A 5,622-nucleotide genomic window follows, 5' to 3' on the forward strand; every position below is an offset into this window, starting at 1 on the left:
GTTTTTTTAATTTTCTGAAACAGATGCAAAAGAAGAGATTGGCCTAGTTAATTAACGGGAAACTCAGTGAAAATTGCGACAACCGCTGAATGACACACACAATATACCTCAAGTAGGCCACTGCGAAGAAAGCCTCATTGAACTAACACATTGGCCCCATTGTCATCACTTCTCCCTGAGCAAGCATCACCGTCATCCCTTCTCTCTAAGAAAGCGACTCCCACTTTTTTGCAGACGACCACCCACTCGACCCCTAATGTAAAGGCCGTGCCAGTTAATTTGATCCTCGGTGGGAACCATGTCCCAAGGAGCACTTTTGCAACATACATGGGAAACGTTGCTTATTAGGTGTCCCAAATTCTTTTGGACCGAGCATCACTATTCGTATAGCATGTATGCTTACTGTGATTTTTCCGTTGTAAGAGGCCGGTGTACATAAAACATGCAGGCCGAACCTTCTAATGCTGAGAAATGGGAACACCTGTCACTGACTACCTTGAAGTTTCTCGCTGACATGTAGGGCGGATAGAGCAAGAACTCGTCACATAAGAGTACATTTTAGCACAGGACAACGTACCATGGAGCTAGGTATGGGGGCATGGTTCAAGCGTCCGTCCGAGTCTCCATTATTTATCGATCATCTGGACGAGGTACGGAGCGCCATTGTCGATTGATTCCAGAGATCATCTGATTCGTGACGTAGTCCTGCTTCAGACGGACGAAGGTAGAGGTAGAAGGACGCAGTCAGGAAATTATTGTTCCTACATATTTGTCTTTCTAAAGATTTCAACAAGTGACTACATACGGAGCAAAATGAGTGAATCTACATTCTAAAATATGTCTATATACATCCATATGTGGTAATTCATTTGAAATCTCTAAAAAAACTAATACGGAGTATTTAGGAACAGAGGGACTACAGGAAACAGAAATTTCCATGTGTACTGTTCATGTACAGTACCTTGTATAGTCTTCATTTTCTTTTTGGTCGGGCGCAATACCCTGAAGGTATTTCTTCGTGAAACTTTTTATGTGGATACTAATGTTGGACATGTATATTTCCAGAAATTTTCAAGATTTTTCGAACTTTTCTTGAATTTTTAAATTGTTTTTGCCTATCGCGTGCAGCAGCAGCCGAGAGCCACGAGTTCCCGCCCAGAAGGAGCCTTCTTTCTTCTATATATAAAGACTATTGGGGGGCAAGACTCACGTACCGGCTGTTGTAGCCCAACCGTCACCATAGTACGCTTTCTCTTCCAAGATCAGTCTTTGCTTTGCCTTTTCATCTGGTTCCTGCATATGGTGCTCTTTTTCTTGTATTCTGTCGCAACTTTACGGCGCCCATGAGCGCACTTGTTCTTATTCAATTTTCGGGGTTTGTTGACAAACTTTGTTGTTTTGGTCGGATAGATGGCGATCATGGTGCGGCGATCAACGATGGTGAGGCCGGCGAGGGAGACGTTGCAGACTCGGCTATGGAACTCCCACCTCGACCTACTCGTGCCGCGCTTCCACACACCCAGCGTCTACTTCTACCGCCGCCCCATGGAGACAGCAGCCATGGAAGGCTTCTTCGACGGCGAGCGGATGCGGCAAGCGCTGGCGGAGGCACTCGTCACCTTCTATCCGATGGCTGGCCGTCTCGCCCGGGACAAGGAGGGGAGGGTCGAGATTGACTGCAACGGTGAGGGGGTACTCTTCGTCGAGGCCGATGCGCCGGACTCCACTGTCGCTGACTATGGCGACTTCGCGCCCACCATGGAGCTCAGTCGCCTCATCCCAGCCATTGACTACACCCAGGAAATATCATCCTTCCTACTCGTCGTTCTCCAGGTGAGCTTATTTTTTTAGTACCAGTTACAGTTACAACAGTGAGCTCCATGTGGTCCTCAGTCCAATATTGGGAGCTTAGAGGCCACACAACACAACTACCTCATGCTGTTGGAGGTTGCTTATATTAGCTAACGCCAAGAGTTTGCCTTCGTTGTGTTTCATTACCGTAGTTGATGACCTCATTAGAGAATCTCTAAGGCAGACCCTCAAACCTCCCGCAAGCGTCCGGACCGAGCTGTCCGGACGTAGTTTGCGATCGGCATACTGAAACCCAACTGAAGGGGCTTTGTGGGAGTCCCGACATCCGTCTAGCCAAAGAAAAATCATCACACACTCTCGTTCGCGTTGAATGGCCGAAGGCTGCAGCTATTTATTGAAAGAAGAATGTGATTAGTAATGAATTAGTATAGTTGTTTGGCGGAAGGCAGCAAGCTAGCGAGCTTGTTTTAGCGGAAGGCACGTAGCTGGTTAGCCAAACATGATTAGCGTAGATAGCCAAATGCTGATTACTTGTCCAAACAAGTATTTGGCGGAAGGATTGTTTGACGCGGAGCAATAGACCAATGCTTTTGGCGGAAGCTGATGCAAATGGATGCATTTGGCAGAAGCTCTCATGCTAATTTCAGCATTTAGCGGAAGCTACACGACTATATGGATGCATTTGACGGAAGGTATAGATTAGTGGTGCTAAGCATGAAGGTAATATTTAAACAAAGTTGATTTGGCGGGAAGGTGTGCATGTGACCTGGCGGAAGACAATATTAAGCAAATGTTCTTCGTGTTGCTTGTGTTTTATTTTACCAACACAAGTAATACGAAGAACATTTGGTACGGAAGGTGTTTTATCTCACTAACACCTATTTTTCTTCGAATGGATGCGGTGATGGTTGGATGGCCGGTATAAGTGTCCGGACATCGGTTCAGAATTATTTTTGGACAAATACCGTGTCCGTTTGCATAATATTTTTCTCCTAAGTCCAACTTGGCACACATTGACAAAGTTTCTAGAAAAAATTATTGATATCTACAATACAGATATAATATATTTCCATGTCTTATTTGTTGTTTTGTTGCCCAGATGCAAAGGCCGGGGGTATATCCTCCTTTTCCAAAAATATCTCTTATTTGTTTTCTTGTCTAAAACTATTTTATGTATTAGGTATGGAAAATATTTATATTGTTGTCCTGTAAAACATAGAAATAATGTAATATGAACTATATATTGAAGTAGAGGGAATATAAAATCTAATATGCACTACATATTTAAATCAAGTGAGTATATAACTGTAAACTGGAGAATAAACCCAAACCGTAAACATGTGATTCACTGATGTCTCTTTGACCCTTTCCATATGCACTTTAATTAATTTTTGGTGTCGGTGAATGGTAATACAATAGCTGCTACTGCAAGATTACGGTGAGCTCCAGGTGCTCCTCGGTCCATTATTGGGGTTTGAGGCCACACAACCACCTTGGAGGTTACCTTTATATATAATAGTTCTTTTTGCTTGATTATAAGTTTTTTTAGCCTAGTTTGACTATAAGCTATTAGTATGAGTTGGTACATACTGCTCTTTTCGTGTTTTTAATCAATTGGTTGTGTTTGCTGGCAAATACTAAAATTTATTGATGACCTCATGGGTAGATTCCCCCTCCATGTAAAAATATAGTGCAAAACTACTTTTGTCCCAAAATCAAACTTTGTAAGATTTTCAAAAGGCTATGAAAAAATTATGGACATCTACAGTACTGATGAAATATATTTCCATGTCTCTTATGTATTTGGTATTGAAGATATATTTTTTCCTTATAAAACTTGAGAATATCTAATATATAAAATTGGATATTGGAGAAAGATATCCTAATATTAAAGGTGTGATTCGCCAATATTTGTTTGAATCTTTCGATATAAAATTGACACTTCTTTCTGGTGTCGGCAGATAGTAATACAACAAATTTCACTCCTTTGTTATGTGTGAACACGACAACAGAATGTTGTCTCATATCAACTATGAGTGCACTGACTGTAATTAACCATTTAACCTTCGTGAAATAAGGGCACTAAGTTATTCAATGTTTTGGATAGAAGCCGATGATAAATTATACATGATCCTCACTAGCCAAATACATTTCCCACAAAGGCTAAAGAGCAATAACGAAATACAAAAGCCAAGCATAAAGAATACAATGCAGCTGGACGAAGATAAAAAAAGTATCAGCTAAACGCTGAAATAACCAAGGTCTAAGGAGGGTGGAGAATTTCATTTATCACTTGGTGTACTTTTATGACTTTCATATAAATTTCAAGAAACTAATGTGGTTTGTGTTTTGATCCTTGCATTTTACTGTACACCAGGTGACCTACTTCAAGTGTGGAGCTGTCTCCCTCGGTGTTGCCACTCAACACCATGTCGCTGATGGCATGTCCGGGTTGCATTTCATTAACTCATGGTCTGATCTCTGCCGTGGGGCTAAAATTGCAGTCATGCCCTTCATTGACCGCACCCTGATCCGCGCTCGAAACCCCCCAACTCCATGTTACCCACATGTTGAGTATCATCCATCCCCAGCATTGTTGCCATCCATAACCCAGGATCTCTCTTCTAAGGCAACATCGTCTGGCACTACTGTTGACATCTTCAAGCTCACCAGCTCAGACATTGGCCGCTTGCGCTCGCAACTTCCCAAAGGCGACGATATTCCACGTTTCAGCACATACACAATGCTATCTGCACATGTCTGGCGTTGTGTCTCTCGTGCGCGTGGCTTGCCGTCTGAACAGCCTACCAAGCTGTATTGTGCCATTGATGGGCGGAAACGGCTGAATCCCCCACTACCAGAAGGATTCTTAGGCAATGTGTTGTTCACTGCCACACCGATTTTGGAGGCAGGCAAGGTGGTGTGCGGGTTGGCAGATGCAGCAAAGATAATCCAAATGGAGCTAGATAGGATGGATGATGATTACTGCCGCTCAGCATTGGACTACCTTGAGCTGCAACCTGATTTGTCGGCATTGGTCCGAGGAGCCCAAACCTACCGCTGTCCGAACCTTGGAATCACCAGCTGGGTGAACCTACCCGTCCACAACGCAGATTTTGGATGGGGCCGGCCGGTGTTCATGGGTCCTGGCGGCATCGCATTTGAGGGGCTTGCCTACATCCTCCCAAGCGTACACATTTGGGAGCTTGTCCATCGCAATCTCGTTACAGGCCGACCACATGAAGAAGTTCCAAAATTTGATCTTGGAACTGTAAGTGAGTTGGCATTAGTTACCCTATGCCAAAATCAAGTTGATAAAATTTATTTTGATCTGTAATCTATTATGTTGTGCTTCCCTTTGGATACGCCATATCTATTACTCTGGACCTCTTTCACAATAAAACACCAATGGTGGCTAGAAGACATATGTCTACACCCTTTGTCCAATCACTGCTAGTTTTAGCTACAAATAATGGAAATATTCCTCTGGTAGCCACACATTATAGTCAGCTACACATGAAAAAAAGTAAGCGCGCCCGCTGCATGTAGCTCCTGCTTGCGTCGACTACATGTAAGAGAAAAAAATATGTTATATGTTACATGTTTAATGGCAAAGAAAATTGAAAAATCATGTCACCAAAGATTTGCCATTATAACACTTACAAAAAGTATGTATGCTGAGAGCTACACAATCGAGCAAGGTGCCACCACTGCAAACTCATAACCCGCAGGGGTATTTGTCGAGCGCCACACCGCCGTATTCGGTAAAGGCTGCCACATGGCGCGCTCAGGTAGCGTGCCAGCCATAAA

At 43.3% G+C, this 5,622-nt stretch overlaps 1 pseudogene; it reads left to right on the forward strand.

Annotated features, from left to right (window-relative positions):
• The first annotated feature begins 1,234 nt into the window (after positions 1-1,234).
• LOC119298759 lies at positions 1,235-5,190 on the forward strand (annotated as a pseudogene).
• The last annotated feature ends 432 nt before the right edge of the window (positions 5,191-5,622 follow it).

Source organism: Triticum dicoccoides, chromosome 1B (assembly GCF_002162155.2).
Source record: "Triticum dicoccoides isolate Atlit2015 ecotype Zavitan chromosome 1B, WEW_v2.0, whole genome shotgun sequence".
NCBI classification, from domain to species: domain Eukaryota; kingdom Viridiplantae; phylum Streptophyta; class Magnoliopsida; order Poales; family Poaceae; genus Triticum; species Triticum dicoccoides.